The sequence below is a fragment of the Phascolarctos cinereus genome, unplaced genomic scaffold, assembly GCF_003287225.1.
Source record: "Phascolarctos cinereus isolate Bilbo 61053 unplaced genomic scaffold, phaCin_HiC Scaffold_1;HRSCAF=81, whole genome shotgun sequence".
In the NCBI taxonomy this organism is placed as follows: domain Eukaryota; kingdom Metazoa; phylum Chordata; class Mammalia; order Diprotodontia; family Phascolarctidae; genus Phascolarctos; species Phascolarctos cinereus.
This window is the reverse complement of record NW_027555514.1, coordinates 32,469,195-32,489,249: the sequence shown is the minus strand read 5'-3', so window position 1 is coordinate 32,489,249 and position 20,055 is coordinate 32,469,195. Positions and strand designations below refer to the sequence as shown.

At 37.1% G+C, this 20,055-nt stretch overlaps 1 protein-coding gene across 1 annotated transcript in view; it reads right to left on the bottom strand.

Moving 5' to 3' along the window:
- Nucleotides 1-20,055, bottom strand: part of ZNF385D (zinc finger protein 385D) — a 345,593-nt gene that overhangs the window by 110,668 nt on the left and 214,870 nt on the right.

Below are 20,055 nucleotides of genomic sequence, written 5' to 3'. Positions count from 1 at the left end.
TCACCTACCCAAACCATCTCAGACCACTTATACATTCCAGAGTACCCAGTCACCAAACATTAAATTCTCTGAGGTGCTTCTGTGTATTGATAAAATGAAAGGAGTGGAGTGGGTGAGATGAGCTAATTGGAGTGTTTTCACCTGGTCCTTGTTGTCAAGGAAACCAGTGGCATTTGAGTACATTCCAAACAGCTGTCTCATTGAATACCATAGTGGGGAACTCTGATTGAGTCATAAACACATAAAAGAAAAAAAGAAGAAAAAAGTGGAAAGTCGCCTTTGGAAGAGTGTCTGAGAGCTGACCTAACAAAAAGGAGGAAATGGTTAAGGATTGATTCAATGGGTTTGGGAAAGTTTGGTCAGTAGAAGAAACAAAGTTGTTTTAAATTCCAGAGATTCTATCAAACGAGCATTTATTAAAGACCAACCAAGTTTGTTAGCTATATTAGTGGATAGGAATAGAAGAATAAAAATGAAACAATGCCTGTCCTCAGTGATCTTGCATTCTACTACTACATGCAAGAGATAGAATGCTTGAGGTCTCATTGTTCACTCTGGTTCTCATCAGTAATAATGATAATAATAATAATAATAATAAGTGGGTGGGGGCTTAATAGATTGTGTGATTACATGCAAGGCATTTACCCTCTTTTGTCCTTGATTTCCTCCTCCATGGAATGGGGCTAGCAATGCCTCCCCACTCAACCCCCTTATTGCCCCTATTAAGCAATAGAATGTAAACTCCTTAAGAATAGGGAGTATTACATTTCTATAATTCTGTTACTGCTACTAATACTACGCTTGGCACATAACAGATGCTTAAAGAATGCCTATTGAATTGAATTGAAGGGAAAATCCAAATATTGCTTCCATAGTAGTGCTCTCATACATTAAAAGCTCCTTCAGGATTGCCTACCTTAGTTAAGAAATGTTACTTTTTTATCATTTATATTAGTACATATAATGGTATCTGGGTTTACCTATGCAATCAGAATGTGCTTTGAGATCAATTTCACCCTCTGTCATTTCATGGCAGTTCTCCTTCTCTGTCAAAAATACTTCAGGGAAATTTTTTACGGTCCTTAAAGAATCTGGCATAAACACAAACCATTGTTTTGGTGCTGTGATGAAGCTTATCACCAAAAGCAAATGATCCTATTTACAGAAAGGAGCTTTCTTTAGGTCAGATTTGTCAAAGGAATAATATGGAGGGTTTTTTTTTCAAATTTTTATAAATAAATAGCATTCCCTTTTGAAAACAGGAAAATAATGAATTATTCTGATAGTAACTGTTTATTTTAGAAAATTATTATTTAAAAAATGCCTGTTCATAAATATTAAAGAACTTTACTAACCACATTTGTAAGGAATTGGCTTTATGGAACATTTAATTCTCTCCGGCCACAAGCAATAAATTATTACTTCGGGTCAGATCTTAAAAATGTTTTTCTTAAAGATTCAGGCACAATTAAATACTTTTTCCAACTACTAAGCATATTGATATGGGGTAGCCATTCAGAAGAATAAGTGGATTGGAAGCTGAATAGAAGTCAACTGCATGACATGGGGACTTTCAGAAGCTTAAAGTGAGCCTAGACTACATTGGCAGATTTGCTAGAATGAGACATTTTCTTCTATCCTCAGCTCATACCTGGTCAGATAACAGTTGGAATATTGTGTTCAGTTCTGAGATCCACATTCTAGAAAATTAGTAAGTGGAAGCAGAGAAGACAGTGGCTAGAAAGTTTTCACTAGAGCCTTCTTCTCTAAAGATTACCTCCCACATTGTCTGTATGAGCAATTTAATTATTTACTCTTGGTTTCTCCCAATAGAACATAAGTTCCTTCTGGGCAGAGGCTGTTTTTGTCCATTATTTGTATCCACAAAGTTTAGCATAAAGTCTGACACAAGCTTTTGAATTAAATGACTGGCAGACTTGATGTATAGTGCTATGTAAGGATCAGTAAAAGGAATAAGGGATGCTTAATTTGGAGAAGGGAAGACTTGGAGGCTCTCAAGTGGAAGAAAAATTATAGTTTTTATTTGAGTTTGTTTTTCTTGAACCCATGACATGGAAGTATCAATAACTAGAAGTTTGAAAGAGCCAGACCTTCATATAAGAGAATATTTCCCAACAATCTGAGTGGCTCTATAGTTGAATAAGTTGCCTCATTCTGTATGGAGTATGCTATTACTGGAAGCCTTCGAGAAAGTATGGAAGACCACGTATCAAGGATGTTGTGAAGTTTACACCTCAAGTAGGGGTAAGAACAGATGTCCCTTCAAATTCTGACAGTCTATGTATCTAAGAAGGCAATATTTTATCCAGAAACTAATGACCTTCCCCAGTCATTAGCAAAATGAAGGTTTGTTCCAGAAACTTTGCACTTCCTCATATGAATGAATACAAATCAATATAACTAAATGGAAACAAAAACATATGAGAATTTATATAAAATATTAGCCAAGATGGAATTGACACAAAGGAGAATATCATCTAATTAAAAAAAAAGGACTTGGCCTAAATATTTCCCCTCCTCCTTATTGCTAGCAATGATAAGATAGGGTGTGAATATGCTTGTAACCAGACAGTCAAAAATGTTTTTTTTTAAACTTTAAATTAAAAAAAACCACTTATACCTTTTTTTTTAAGTGAAAAAGATAAATTCCCATTCTTAGCCTGTACTGTCACATTAGGCAACATTGGTGTTCTCACATTAAAAAAAGCCATTTGAAAATGACTCACACTCCATACCTATTGAATTCATTTGGAGGCATACAAGACAGGGAGATCAATGTTAAAAACAAAACAAAACAAAGTGGATGCCCATCTATTGAAGAACACCTACATAAGTCATAGTACATGAAGGCAATGGAATATTGTGTTATATATTTTGTCTTTCTGGGAGTATACATTCCAAAGGGAAAGGCAAATTATATATCTAGATCCACCAAAATATATGAAGGTAATTTAATTTTTTAATTTTTTAAATTTTATTAATTTATTTTGATTTATCAATAATCACTTCCATTTACTTTTGAGTTTAAAATTTTTCTCCCTCTTCCTCCCCTCCACCCTCCCCAAGATGGCACACAATCTGATATAGGTTATACATTTACATTCCTATTAAAGGTAGTTTCACATTAGTGGTATTGTAAGTAAAAATTAAAACCAATTAGGAGGAACCATCAGAAAGAGGAAACAAAACCCAACAAAAGAGAAAAAAAAATAGCAATTCAACTTTCATAGTTCTTTCTTTGGATGTGGATAGCATTTTCCATCACGAGGCCTCTGGAGATGTCTTAGATCCTTGTATTGCTGGGAAGGGTTAAGTTTATCAATATTAGTCATCACACAACATGATTGTTATAGTGTACAACATTCTCTTGGTTCTGCTTATTTCACTCAGACCATATAAGTCTTTCCAGGTTTTTCTGAAGTCAGCCTGCTCATCATTTCTTATAGCACAATAATATTCCATTACATTCTTATACCACAACTTGTTCAGCCATTCCCCAATTGATGGGCATCCTCTCAATTTCCAATTCTTTGCCACCACAAAAAGAGCTGCTATGAATATTTTTGTACATGTGGGTCCTTTTCCCATTTGTATGATCTCTTTGGGATATAGCCCTAGAAGTGCTATTACTGGGTCAAAGGGTATGCACATTTTTATAGCCCTTTGGGCATAATTCCAAATTGTTCTCCAAAATGGTCGAATCATTTCACAATTCCACCAATGATGCATTAGTGTTCCAATTTTCCCACATCTTCTCTAACATTTATGATTTTCCTGTTTTGTCATGTTGGCCAATCTGATAGGTGTGTTGTGGTTGAAGGTAATTTTAAAAGGAAGAAATATTAGCAGCTGAGGCATCAGAAAAGATCCACAAAAGGTGGGCTTTCAGTTAAATCGTGAAGGAATCTAGGGAAACCAAGAGGCAGAGGTAATGGACAGAGAATTCAGGGATAGAGGCCAGCTAGTGCAAAGAGAGGTGGATTGATTGTTGTGTTAAAGGACCAGCAAGGAGGACAGTGTAGCTGGATAGCAGAGTACCGGCAGATCTCAGAGTTATGGAGGTTTGGGTGCCAGACCACCTTAACAAAGCAAATATTGTAACAAAGCAAATCACATGAACTTTTTTGGTTTTCCAATGCACATAAAAGTTATGTTTACACTGTACTGTAGTCTATTAATTGTGCAATAGTATTATGTCCAAACAAATGTACATACCTTAATTTAAAATACTATATTACTAAAAAATGCTAACCACCATTTGAGCCTTCAGTGAGTTGTAATCTTTTAGCTGCTCTTGCTTCGATGTGATGGCTGCTGACTAATCAGGGTGTCAGTGGCTGAAGACAAGGGTGGCTATGGCAATTTCTTAAAATAAGTCAACAATGAAGTTTGTCACATCAGTTGACTCTTCTTTTTACTTAAACATTTAAAGGCCATTATAGGGTAATTAATTGGCCTAATCTCAAAATTGTTGTGACATTTAGGGGCCCTAGGAAACCTATACAGATGCGAGCTCCCAGCGCTCGCGTGGGCGTATACACACACACACACACACACACACACACACACACACACACACACACACACACACACTGAGCTTTTCTTGGGCTTTCCCACATGGCCAGTTCTCCTGAGGCTATAATCCTTTTAACTGACCTTTCATTGTGGCCTATGCCCAACCTCACAACTCTGTTACATCTAATCTAGCCCAGCCCTTCATGGTCTATTATTTCAAGATCACCCTGGGCCACTTCCCACTCTGAATTCCTTCTAGACCCCTTCTCACAGTCACCCCTGAATACCTGGTCACTCCTAGATTACATCCAGGTCTTCCCATAGTCTTCCTACATATAAGTGTTCATCTTGCCCCCATTAAATTGCTCAGATTCCTTAAGAGTCTAGCAATGCTGAGATTCCTTAAGATCTTGCCCACCTCTACCAGTGTTCTAATAAACCTTGTCTTTGGCTGAAAGAAGGCTTGAGTCAAATTCATTTGAGACAAGATCTGTGTTGTTTGCCCTTGAATTTGGGGGTTCTAGGGCTCCTGAACCTCAATAGTTGTATATCAGGGAATAGGGATCCCCCAGGAAGGGAAGGAATAGCTGGTGGGTGGAGCAGTTAAAACACACCCAACATTTGTTAAGTTCACCATCTTATATGTTCATGATTTATGGCATACCCAAGACAATGACAATAGTAACATCAGAGATCACTGATCACAGATCACTATAGCAGATAAAGTAATGAAAAAGTTTGAAATATTGCAAGAATTATCAAAATGTGAAGAGTTGCTTGATGTAAGGTTGCCACAAACCTTCAATTTGTAAAGCAAAACAAAAAAAAAATAAAAACTGTGAAGCACAATAAAGTGAAATCCAGTAAAATGAAGTATGCCTGCTTTAGAAAGGGATAAGGTGTAAGAAGGCTAAAAAGGCAGGAAAGGGCCAAGTTGTGAGGGCACTATATTTAGTACCAGATCTCCTGGAGGTGATGGACTCAGCACGGAATGATATATAGATTTTTGTGGACATTGCCAATAAGTGGATTTCTTTTGTTTAACTTCATATTTTTATAAGACTTTCCTTTTTTTTCTTTTTTTCTAATGACGAATGGCAGGACAGACGAAAAATAAATTTTAAGTGAAAAATAATATTAAATCTTCATGCTATACAGATTTGGCTTTTGATTAATCTATAAGACTCTCTCCTCTTTTATTTCTTGATCCTGAAACTGTATTTTCTAACAAAATTTTAGCGTTCTCCCTTGTGCTTTTCTTTATACTGACGTCATTATCAAGTTTTATGTTTACTTCTGAGACTCATCAAATGTATCATATAATTCCCCTTCTTCATACTGTACAATGTAGACAAAATGGTTACATGTCCTAGTATACAATGTCCTCATGCCTGGAATACTTTGTTTCTTTACCTCTGCCTCATAGATTCTTTGGCTTCCTTCAAGACTCACATCAAATTCACTTCCTACAGAGGGCTTTCCAGTCAATTTAGTTGCTAGCATAATTCCCAGTGAAATTACCTTCCATTTACTCAGAATTATGCTATCTTATATGGACCTAGGTATCTACTTATTATTTCCTCCACTAGAATGTAAGCTCTTTGAGGGTTGGGACCATGTTTTTGCCATTCACTGTATCCCCATCACTTAGCACAGTGCCAGGCACACAGTCAGGACCCAATAAATGTTTATTGATTTGCTATTTTATGTTGCCTTTGAATGCATGATAAAACCCATTCCACCAACTCTTATATTTGAATCTCCAATGATCATGTGAGCCATTCTTTCACTTACCTGTAGCTTCTTTATATCCTCTGGTTTCATCTATAAAGAGAATGTCAGCATAGACCAGTTTCACTTACCTCAAAATAACCTAACTTATAGATTGCTAGACACAGGTTGTAGAATAGTGGTGCCAAACTTAAATTAGTATCTGTGGATACTCTAAGAGCTAAAAGATTCTTAGAATATCTTCCTCTTCTTTCTACCTCTCAGCCACTATGCCAGTGACAGTGAAAATAAGCCACACATGACCAAGGGGTATTTTAAACTCGTATCTGTTTCATGGTTTTCCATGGTCATAAAAAATGCAGTATTGTTGACCAGATTATTTTTTTCATAATGAGCTTATGGAGAAGCAGCTCTTAGCTCTTCATCAGGAAGTAGACGTCAGGAAGTGGATCTAGATTTGGAACATCTCTCCTTTGATAGAAGTTGCCGGGGATGGTGTTCTTGTATCATTAGATGGGTGAGTGAATATTACTAGTAGATGTCATATTTTGGATTATTTACACTTTGGATAGTATACCTCTGGATTACACACACACACACACACACACACACACACACACACACACACACACACACGCACACACACCCCTTTTAGATTATATACCCTTGTTCAAAGGAGATAGATCCCTCATTATAGACCTCAGATTTAGGAGATTTCCTTGCAATGTCAGGAGAAAGTGAAGAATACCATCAGCATGTGATATAGATATGGGATAGAAGAAATCAGCTAATGATATAAAATTTACCTTCTCTTTATTTTGATGAATAACATGTATTTGGGAAGATATGGGAGAGCCACAAAGAAGGGAGAGAGGTACAGATGAAAAGAGCTGTGCTCTATTGTCTGGAACATAGCAATCAATGAAATCACAGTGCCATTTGAGGTTGGGAGTATCTGATGCTCTATCCATTTTATTGAATTTTGGATGAAGATTAGGGTTTAGGGAGATATTAGATCTAGAATAACTCACCCTTTACATTTATATTTGGTAGAAAATATCAATATCATTATTTATTAGGTTTTGTGATATTTTATTATTATAATTATTAGTAACACTACATATGGCACATATTATGCTATATTAGTAATGCTGTTATTCATATTAATAATTCTTGTTAGTAATAACAAGCATTTATATAGTGCTAAAGTTTTACAGATATTATTTTATTCTAACAACAACCATGGGAGTTAAGCATTATTATTATCCCCATTTTACCACTGAGGAAACTTAGTCAGACGGAGGTTGAGTGGCTAGCCAAGGGTCACACAATGTCTGAGGCTAGATTTGAATGCGGGTCTTCTTGACTTCCAGTGGTCTACCCCCTGAACCACCTACCTACTTTACTTTGAAAGTAAGCTTACCAAATCAATGTTTGTCACTAAAATGAAGAGAAAAAGAACTTTAAGCATCATTAGATAATTTATTCCATTCCATATTCATTGAAAAAATTAATCTCCTAAAGTTTGATAGAGAAAACACCTTCCATTAAGAAAGGTAATCAATACCTGCCACTTCCATATAAACCTTCAGAAGACTTCCTTTTGACGTTTTTCCCTACCTGGCCTTCTATTCATGAGTAGGCTGATTATTCTGATAATAAATTTACCCCAGAGAACTGCAGTTTAAAAAATGCTGTTGTTACTGACCTTCATCTCAGCCTACAAATAATGATTTACATCCCTACCAGCTGCCTTGCCAGCACTAAGCACCGTGAAATTTCCTTGACATCCTCTGAGCAGCCAGGAAGAATACTATGATACAGGATGAAAAATTTGCCCCCAACCTAGAAAGATAGTGATAATTATGAGGTGGAGAGACTCAGTATTCTGGAGTTTGTGAAATACTGTCTTGCTGGACTTAATCCACTAGCAAATGGGTTGGTCTTCATATACTGGCGTGTGTGTGTGTGTGTGTGTGTGTGTGTGTGTGTGTGTGTGTATGTAAGGAATCTTCCACTGAACTACTCACTCAACCTAGAACACTGTGAATGATTCATATTTAATAAAGATTTTTAAAAATGGACATTCCTCTTGTAGTGTTGTTTATTGGCCAAGGAGTACTAGGATATGTCATGCTTAAGAGCCTGTTACTCAGAAAATAACATGAAGACAAAATCAGTAAATAACCACTTACTAGTGAATCAGCTGTTATTTAATGGAAAGAAATGGACATTTGATCCTCTAATCTAGGGATGACCAATGTTGGTTGGGAACATAGCTTTAAATAAAGCTGTCTAAAATGTTTATAAAGATGTCCTAAGGTCCTAAAAGAAAAACTGATTTTAATCCAATTGATTCCTAATGAATAAACAACATCAAATTAGAAAGTGCCCAGAGAGGGGTAGGCATGATGGTAAAGAACCTTGGGATTGTGCCGTTAAAGGATCGGTTGAAGGAACTGGGAAAGGTTGAGCTGACATGGAAGCATGGTAACTGTCATCCATTATCTAAAGGAATGTCAAACAGAAGATTACATATGTTCTACTGGGACCCAAAGTAGAACTAGCGGCAATGGGTGGGAATAGAAAAAGAGGTCAATTTTAGTTGGATTTAAGGGGAAAAAAACTGTTTCTTCACTCCTCACAATATTTAACAGTGGGATGAATTACCTTGAAAGGCATTGATACTCCTTCAGTAAAAGGCTTTAAGTTATATCTGAGTAACAGCTTCTGGTTGGACAAGTCCCCTTGTGTGACGCTGGGGAGTCATTCCGCCTCTACGTGTTACAAGCAACTCTTTAAGTGTTAGAGATCTTGAACCTATTTTTATTTGGGGGATGCCTATGCACTTCTCGGAATAATGTTTTAAAATGGCTAAAATAAAATACATAGGATTATAAAGGAAAAAAATATATTGAAATATAATTATCAAAGTATATTCAGAAAAAAACACGAACACTCTGAAATCTATGAACCTCCTGAGAGTCCATGGACTGCAGGCTGAGAATTCCTGCTCTAAGGTTATAAAGTACAGAGAAAGGCCAATTTGCATGGGGAAAGAGCCAGCCCATCAACAAGCTTCTATAAGCGCCTGCTATATGCTTCTTGGAGATACGAAGAAAGGCAAAAGCCAGTGCTTGCTCCTGCTCTGTGGGAGCTCACAGTTAATGGGGAAATAATATGAAGATGACTACAACGAGGCAGCTGAGTCTGATGATCCAGTCATGCTCTCAGCAAGAGGACACGAAGACATTTTGCCCACCTCCTCATTAATACATTGACCTCCCTTATTGATTATTAACCAATCAGAGTTGATTTCTACCCTTAGGTATACCCGTTTTTTCAAATGCTTTTTCAGCATTGAATATTCTAGGGGGGTGTATTTTGGCTCCAAGGAGGGTCATCGACCTCAATCTATTAGTTATTTGCTAGCTATAATTAATACATTGATATTAATTACCCAAAAACTCCATCTCCCTCAAAATTTCATTTATCACACAATAAAAATGTGAGGGCTAAGGACATGGAATCCCTTTTGTCAGGAACAGCAAGGAGAGTTTCCTCATTTAAGATTAAGCCATATAAATGAAATAACAGGCAAATCTCGAAGACTACTTAAGTTGTGAAGGAGGGGCAACAGCCTTCAGAGAGGTAGCTCCTAGAAGGCTGTGCCCTATACTACTGGAATCCCAAGTCTGGTTCAAGCTCAGAATGTACATAACACACTTTGCAACCATCCATGCTATTCCATAAATGGGAACTTATCTTATAATTATGTGTAACACCAATATGCGATCTATTTGTTACTCTCCAGCACCTTATTACAGGGAGATGGACATCATTTCTTGAAGGATATGATGGCAGAAAAAAATGTTCACTTCGTCCAGGTGCCAAGACCAACCAACCTCCATAAACTTGGAGAGCTTATCATCTGTCTGGTTGCAAAGGAGCAGGGATCTGCCATCGGTTGGCAGAGTATCCATAATGATGCAAAGACTGTTTCTCAGGGTACTAAATTACCAAGAATAATGTTAGGATCACATTATTTCAAACTAATTTCACATGCATTTTTTTTCCTCTGATCCTCATGAAAGGTCTTGGTTGTTAGGATAATTATTGTATAGGAAGGTGTGAAAATTGAAGCTCAGAGAGTTGACATGATTTGCAAAATGTTATAGATTCAGTAAATGGGACAACATTGATTATCTCCAATTTATTCTGTATGTAATCTGTACATTATTGTTTCTATCCAGTCTGCCCCATTAGTCAGTGAGAACAAGGATTGTGTTCCCCTCTTTCTTTGTATTCCCAGCATTTAGCACAGTTCCTGGCACAGAGCAGGTGTATAATAAATGTTTCTTGATTGATTCACTAACCTAAACCCAAACATTTTGGCTTTAGGTTCAAGGCTCTATGCCATCAGTAGGTGGCACAGTGGACAACTACTGGGCATAGAGTCAGAAAGACAGGTTCAAATCTGGTCTCAGACTCTTACTAGCTGTGTGACCCTAGGCAAGTCACTTAAGCTCTGTTTACCTCAGTTTCCTCATCTCTAAAATGGGAATGATAATAATACCTACTTTCCAGAGTTGTTATAAGAATCATATGATATCATCGTAAAGCACTTAGCATGTTGCCTGGCACACAGCAAGTACTATATAAATTTCCATGGTTTTTGTTGTTGTTATAATCTGCCCATTTCCCTTAAAGAAATTTTCACAATATACTTCCTTCAATATAAGCCTGAAATGCTAAACGTGTGTAAAGAATGAGTATGATTTGTTGATGCTATAGGAGGCATATCTTTGAAACCTCAGGAGGTATCAACAGAAAGTGAGTGACATTTACTCAATTCTAAAGAATTTCCTATAAACTTGTAGAACCACTTAACGGTGGAGACAGACCCAAGCGGATCCCCAGCCAAGTGCAACTGGAGAATTAACAAGCTACCAAAATAGCTATGTTTGAAATCACGTTATTCCTTCCCCCTCCAAAAATCTTTTGTTGGTGATTTTTTTATTTTGACTTCCTAAAATGGGCATCTTTGGAATAGCCCTGTGCAACAATTGCCTTAAGAATGGTAAATGTGACCGTGTGCATATGAGCCGTCCCTGGGATCATGCTTGAAATCTTTCCGATTACAATGGCCTCACCGTGGCACATGTTGCCTCATTGAATAGTGAGTATGCCATTACTGGAAGTCATCAAGCAGAGAATGAAAGACTTGAGGGAGCTTTTGTTTTGATAAAGCTTTGGACAGCTCAGGGTCTCCAGGATGCAAGGTGGGCATTAGAGGATTTTTTAATACCATTAATTTATTAATAATTACAATGAAAGCACACATTTTAAGCTTTATGTTCCCAATCTCTATTACATACATTACTTGTTTTACCATCACTTTCAGGAAGCCTGGATTACTGGGCTTATAGTTAGGAACACTTGGGCTTAACCCCCACCTCAGACATTCACTTTCTGTGTGACCCTGGGCAAGTTATTTTTCCCCTCTGAGCACAGGTAACTCCCTAGAACTTATCTATTAAAAATCATTCTGTATCCTCACAGTAATCCTCTGGGATAGGCCATACCAATTTTATTAGTGTTGTTATCATTTTTAATTAGAAATTAAGAGAACCTTAGGAAATTATAGCTAAGTACCTGCCTGTATAGGTTCTCTCATGACTGCTAACCACTTTGGAATTGAAAAGATTTTGAAATACATTAATATAGCTAGAATATACCTATACTTATTGATATCAGCTTTCACCATTTCAGTAATGTTCTTAAATATAGTCCTTATGTAATAGATGACTATTAATGTTGCTGCAAACTGCTTAAACCAGCAAGTGTTGCCCCCTTGGGTCTGTATTAACAATTTACTTTTTCGCAGACAAGTGCACAAATATGATTAGCTTTTGCAAATTACTCTTTATTCTGTTACTGGTAAGTAATTTTTATATTATTACACTGTAAACAGATGCTATTTTCCGGTACATATTCAGCAATAGTGAGCTAATTTAATGTGTTAAAACAACGAAATAACTTCAGGAATGAGCTGCCAGCTCTAAGGCTTCAAGATACATGACAACCTACACGAAAATGACCACCATGTTTAAGGAATTATTCCAAAAGTCATTTGCTACTTTGGGGGCATTCTGGCTCCACCTCAATGGGGAGACTGATTAGCAAATGAATATTTTAACCCATGACAGCCCTACATAACCTAGATTAGGATATGACCTATAATTAATTTCAAAAGCCCCATTCAAGCCAATGTTTCCCATAATGGCCAGTCACTATACTTAAAGTTTCTGTCAATAGAATCATTTCTTTCAGGTGAAGGCAATATCTACAGGAGGTCCTATTAAAAAAAATAGGGTGAAGGATAGAGAGATAGGAAGGATACAGAGATACAGAGATTCAAAGATATTGATATAGAGATAGACAGATAGATATATGTTATTGTTTGTCCTTAGTTCTTGAAGAAGACTCATAACTTGAAAATTAATTGGATTTCAATAGCGGAGGGCTGGTCAGAGTCACCAGTCTCATTCTCTCCTCTGGAGCCATCTGGGTCCAGTGGCAAGATATAGATCAGGATGAGTAGAGATGGCCCTGGAAACAGTGAGACACCTTGGCCTTTTATAGCTAAGGTCTTTTCCAGGTCTCAGTTTGACTGAGGCAACACTCATTCAGTGATTAAGGCTAGGTGGAAAATGAGGCAAAAATGGCCTCTTTGACACTGTCAAAACAATAATAATAATCAATTTGGGAGGGGAAGACCCTCAGTGTTTCTGGCCAAAAGAGAAACAATTGCTATTTACACTCACTCTGAACCATCATAACCAGACGATGACCAAGGAAGGCTTGGGCTGGGACTTATTGTAGGTCAATCAAAGAAAGCCAACATGATTTGGATTTAAAGCGTGATTCTTAGATAAGAAATGTAGCTCATAAACCCAAAGATATCTTGTGAGGTTTCAGCAATCAAAATTTATATTCCTTTCGGCAGAGCACCCACAGGCAAGGGTATGAGTCCCTATGTGGACAGATGAAGAGGAGGGAGGGGGGGAAGAAAGGGAGTAAGAGAGGAAGGAAGGAAGAAAAGAAGGAGCTGCATTGCCCAACAGGAACTGCCCAGTTGGGTCCCCAGTGAGGCAACTACTACCACTCATAGATTGTTGTTTGTCCTTCGTTCTCAAAGAGGACCATGACATCAGGAAGGTGATGCCATGCCGTGAAAGTTAATTGGATCTAAGTGAGGGAGGGCTATGCAAAGTCACCAGCCTCATTCTCTCTCCTGGAGCCATCTGGGTTCAGTGCGAAGATATAGATCAATATGACTGGAGAGGGCCCCGGGTGGCACCATGGATAGAGCACCAGCCCTAGAATCAGGAGAACCTGAGTTCAAATGGGTCCCAGACCCTTACTAGGTATGTGACCCTGGGCAAGTCACTCAACCCTCACTGCCTCCCCCCCCAAAATAATTAATTAATTAATTGATGGATTGAAAATAACTGTAGAAGGGAGAACCGGAGTGGGAAGAGCTCTGGAATTGGAATAAAAAAAGAATCCTAGATAGACATACAGATAGCTTTGGAGGGGGAAGGCATGCAGTAACATATAATTTGATACATGACTGACTTTTCATGATCCCATTTAGGTTTTTCTTGGCAAAGATACTAGAATTTTTTTTTATTTCCTTCTCCAGCTCTTTTTACAGATGAGGAAACTGAGGCAAACAAGGTGAAGTGACTGGCTCAGGGTCACACAGCTAGTAAGTGTCTGTGGCCAGATTAGAATTCAGGAAGATGAGTCTCCCTGACTCCAGGCCCAACGCTCTACACACTGCACCACCTAGATGCTTTTATAACATAGGTTACTTTGGCTTACGTGACTATCTTCTGATACCCCATCAAAGTGTGGAAATTAGAATGTATTCTCAAAGCTTGCGTTGTCAGAGTGCAAGCTCTATCACTTTCTACCCATTTAAAAAAAAGTTTCAAATCTAGTACCAGTGATGGACCATTTGAGGGTTATTCTAGCTAAGTTTGCAGAGGCTCGTCATAAGACATGGCAAATTACTTTTACCTACAATGATTCATTTAATAGGCTTCTAAGGACGTGAGGATTTGTGCCCATTTATATGAAATCCTGGGTCCTCGAGGGAGCAAAGCAAATTTGTGCTACTAGATAACAATCAAACAGCACACAGTCGAAGTCTAAAAGAACGAAACAACCGAAATATTTTGGTAGGGAAAAGGATATGGCTTTTTTTGGCTTTTTTTTAAAGGCAATTGGGGTTAAGTGACTTGCCCAAGGTCACACAGCTAGTAAGTGTCAAGTGTTAGGTCTGAGGCCGGATTTGAACTCAGGTCCTCCTGACTTCAGGGCCGGTGCTCTATCCACTGCGCCACCTAGCTGCCCCTAGGGAAAAGGATATGAACAAGATTCAGGGAATTTCTAAACATCTAGGTGATTCAGATAACAGGGAAATGGACTTGGATTAAGTAAATCCTCATTTCAAGTTCAGCATCAGACATTTACCTTGTGTAACTCATATAACCTCAGTTTCTTCATCTGTAAAATGGAAACAACAATATCACTTACCTCCCAAGGTTTTGGTGAGGTTAAAAATGATAATATGTGTCTAGTGCACTGCAAAATTTAAAGCAAAACTATATTATTACAGCTTTCTTTTTCCTCCTTCCTTCCCCCCTCCTCCCCTTTTCCTTTCTTCCTCTTCCTTCTCCCCCTGTTCCTCTTCCTCCTCCTTTTTCTTCGCCACATAACTTGCAGGACAGTATTAAGGTTATAGATATTATGGAGCAGAGATGCCATATGCAAGTGTGGGTGGATTGTAGAGTAAACTTTGCTACTTGTCGGTGTCTCTGTTATAATCATGGAACTAATAATAACATTATCATCTCTATTTTACAGATGAGGAGCCTGATTCTCAGAAAAGGTAAATAACTTACTCCTGCTTACACATTTAACTAATGATAGATCTATTTGGAGTCAAACTGAGTTCAGCCTTGTACCTTTTATCAATCACACAATAAAATTCTTAAATTTTAGTATCTTAATCAAATTTCCAATTTGATGCCCACACAGACACAGATATAGAAAAGCTGGGCCTACATTTTCATCCTAAGAACATCCAGAAATGAGGTTAAAATTATTCCTTTATAATGATGAAAACTGGTTTTTTAAAATCACTCAACATGATGGTTCTTTTTCAGTAAGAAACCATAGCTATGTTAGCATAAGCAATGAGATGAAAATTTGAAGGATTTCATAGTTTTGCTTAAAGCCATTTTATGGGTTTCCTTTAGGAAACCAACGTGAATTCTTTCAATCTTTACATTATCATCTCTTCACACACACACACACACACACACACACACACACACACACACCCCTCTCCCAAAGAACATGGTTTTGTTTTGGTTTTTGTTTTGTTTTTTTTTTCCCATCTGTTAAGGCAAAGACAGTAGACACTTGGCCCACCAGGTTATTGTGAAGCAATATTTATTTTGGAAATAAAGCCCTATGTGAATAATAGCAGAAACACAATTTCCCACATGCAGATTATCTGCATCAATATTCTGAGCATATTGTAGGAACTTAAATGTTTGTTGAATGGCATTCAAAGCCTTTCTATTGGCTCTAGTCTACCTTTTTAGCCTGAGTTCACCCAAATTTTCTAGCCATACTCTTCAGTCTCAACATACTCTACCACTCACTATTCTTCAGTATAGGTTACATCTTCCTACCATCACCCATCAACACTTCCTGTTTTCCATGAGTAGGACAATTTTTTATTTCATTAATCCTGGCTCAGGAGTGCCCTCCTCCATGAAACCTTTGTTGATTGTTCCCAGTGTAATGTGACTGACCTCCCCATTGTATGCATCACATTCTTATTTGCATAATATTTTTGTATGTCTTGATATCCACTGCCCTTGACATCCATTATAGGATCCTGGAATCTAGATCTGAAACTAACTTTGAAAATAGCATTAGTCCATTTCATCTCATTTCACTGACAACAAACCTAAGATGCAGAGAAAATAGGTGACTTGCCTAAGGTCCCACAAATAATAAGAGCATGATTTGAACACTAGACCTCTAATTCCAAATCCATATTTTTTAGACTCTGCCTCCTCTTGTAAACTAGGGCTAAGCTATTTTTCATCTTTGTATCTCTAGCAACTTGATCAATGCCTTGCACATAGCAGGTGCACAATTAATATTTTTGAAATTGAAATGAATTGATTCAAAGATCATATTTTCTCTGTCACTCAGCCTGTTTGTAAGCTACTTTCACCTGTCATCAACTAGTGTGCTCAGGAAATACAACAAAAACTCTCCCAACATCTAAATACAAATAAACTCTTCATTATTCAGCATTCAGCCACCACTTTACTACATTAGTAGTTAACTAGAAGTACTTTAACGATCAAATCAACATTTTATTTTATTATTATATTATTTTTCAATTTTTTTTCAAAATTTTCAAATGTTTTTCATTTTTCCATGCATTCTTAGAGCTGAGAGCATAAGCATGCTCCACCTTTACTCAATCTTTGTGAACTAGTCTTTTATATCATTTCCTTGTTGATGAGGCAGGTTTCTTTTGCTTTTTTTCCCCTGGTCTATGAATGTTTATTTTTAATCTTTTTTTTTTTTGCTTTTTTTTATATTAGCATGCTTTTCTTTTTAATTTTTGAGTACCAAAAATATTTTTCTTCCCACCCTGTTGCATACCCACTGAGAAAGCAAAGCAATATGATATCAATTATACATGTGAAATCAAATAAAACATGTTTCCATGTTAGCTATATATTTATTTAAAAAAAGCAAGAAAATAAAGTGAGAAAAGTTTACTTCAATTTGAATTCAGAATTCACCACTTCCACCTCTGGAGGTGGATAGCATTTTTTCATTATGAGTCCTTTGTAATTGTCTTGGATCATTGCATTGATCAGAGTAGTCAAGTCTTTCACAGTCGATCATTATTACAACATTGCTGTTACTGTGCACCGTGACCGCCCAGTTCTTCTCACTTCACTTTGCATCAGTTCATATTGTTCTTGCCATGTTTTTTTTTTCTTTCTACAGCCACTGTACTCTATCATTTCCTATTGCACAATAGTTCTCAATTACAATCATATGTCACAAGTTGTTCACCAAATTGATGTGCACCCTGAAGTTGCTGCTGCCACTGTTGCTGTGCTTCGGACAATTCTCCATCCCAGGGCCACAGACCTATCCTGCTGACATCCTAAGGTTTCTCATGTTGGAAAAGAAACCTCAGCCTGACTTCCATTGGCTCAGCTGCTCCAAAATTTGAGTTGAAGAGTTATTTTAAAGTTGTTTGGAGGGGAATGTTGAAAGAGTTCAGCTGGGTTGCTTCCTCTAATCCTTCCTCTTCAGTGGAACAGGTTTCTATCTCTTTTCTATGATACCACTCTCCTAACCCTTTTCTATAACCTTATCTCCCAAGAACCAGAGAAAAAGAGATCTACCATAAGTAGCTAAGCCTACAAAAAGGGATTATAGTAGAAGAAGCAGAGCAAAGAAGAGATGCTGAGATCCTAGGGTTTATAGCTTAAATGAACCTTAGTGGTCATCTGAAATGCAGTGTAGTGTTGTGAATAGATCATGGAATTTGGAATCAGTGACCTGCCTCAGTCACTAACCACCAGTGCAACATTTAGTACACCATTTAACTTCTCCAGGACTCAGTTTCCTTATCTGTAATATAAAAAACTAACTAGACAGCATCTCAGGTACCTTCCACCTCTAAATCTGTGATTCTATGACCCAGTCCAACCATTCCACTGCACCTTCTTCATTTTAGTTCCAGAAACTAGGGGATGAAGAAAAAATGAAGTTATTTGTTCAAGGTCACATTGAAAGCAAATGGCAGCCAATATTTGAACCAAGTTTTTCTGATTCCAAGGCAAATGCTCTTTCCATTACACCACCTGAAAGCTAGGTGTGTAAGTTCTTGTCAAATAATAGATTTAATGACATCTTTGCTGGAAACAATAATAAGTATAACACCACCCCCTTCCCACTCACCACCCAACAAGTCATTTTTTACAGAATAACTCTAATCCATCCACTCCACACGTCATTCATTTTCTAAGAGACTCCAGTCCTTTTCCCAGTCACCATTTGCGGTGTCCACTTTTTACCCAACGTATCCATGCATCCAATTCCTAAAGGCAATCAAAACGGAATATTAAAAACGATACAATAGTTCACATTTGTTAGAGGACATATGGCATGGTAGAATGAGAGCAGAACAACTAGAAAGTTCTATCTCTGACAAATTCTAGCTGCATGACTCCACTGACCTCAGAAACTCTGTAAGATTGTAAATGGTAGAAGGTTCTGACTTTCATTAGTGAAGATACTTCCTCATTCAGCACTTTGGTATACTATTACAATCACAGGTCTTGTCCTTTACTGTTTCACAGCTCACAATTATATGGTGCTTCAAGGATTGTAAAGCACTTTACACACATTATCTCATGTGATCCTCTCATTAACTTTGCAAAGTAAATGCTATTATCAAGTCCTTTTTACAAATGAGACAATTGAGTCTCAAAAAAGATGAGTGACTTGGCCATGGTCACCAACTAATAAGTACCTGGGGCAGGATTTAAGCTCAGGTTTTCTGTGCTTCAGGTCTAGAGCATTATTTATTATGCAATATAATTTCTTGTGTTCAAGATATTCATACACCTGACATTTAATGAGGAAATTGGCCTTGGAACATGTTCTCAATTCTTCATCAATCCCCAGTTCTATCTTCAGGTGACCTCACAGTAGTATTGGGTTGAATTCCAATTGAATGACCTCAGAACTTTGATCTTCATCTCAAAGGGGAAAATCAAATCAAAACAAAACAAAAAAAGATTCTTGTTTCCTCCAAATTAAATCAAAGATTTGGAGTTTGAACATTCTCTAAGACTACAACCTGCTATACTTCAAAGTTAAATACTAATTTTTTCAGGCTTCCTCAAAATCTACAGTTACCCTTGGGTTTTCTGCTTGTTTCTTAGCCTTCCTCTTAGATCAGACATAACACAGATGACCTAGAGGGATTTTTTTTTTTTAATTTTTGCCTTGCAAGAGATTTTTTGAAAGTAGAACAACAATAATACAAAGATGGCACTATGATTCTTTGAACATTACTTTTTCATCTATAGAACTCAAATATCTCTGCAACACCCACTGATCTTTACTATACCCACTGGAAGTATATAGAATTACTACTTTTTTAAGAACTAAGTTTAAAAAAAAAAACCCAGCATCATAGCAGAGCTTGGTAAAGTATCTAGAGATCTGAATTTCAGGTCTCTGTTTTAGCTATTAGAGATACCCATTCTCTAGCAAGTTAGAATAAGAAGAGAATAGGGAATAGTTCATTTGAATAGGAAATAAAATAAATCTCTATTATTTATAGCTTTTTTTAAAAAAGTATATAATAAATTCATCATGCTACTTTCAAAAATGTCACACTTCCTAGTTTTCTTCCAAAGTTTCTTCTGTCTTTTTATGTGAGTTAAAAAGAAAGTTTTTGACGACTTTTTTTTCCATTTTTTTGGGGGGTCAACAATATCTCTAGTTCTGCTCTTTACCTCACATACTTTGACATATTCCATCTCCAATAGAAGAAAAAACACAACCCTTGACACAAATAGTCACAGTCAAGCAATGCAAACATATACATTTTCCTTAGCCAAAACAAAACAAAACAAACAAAACAAACAC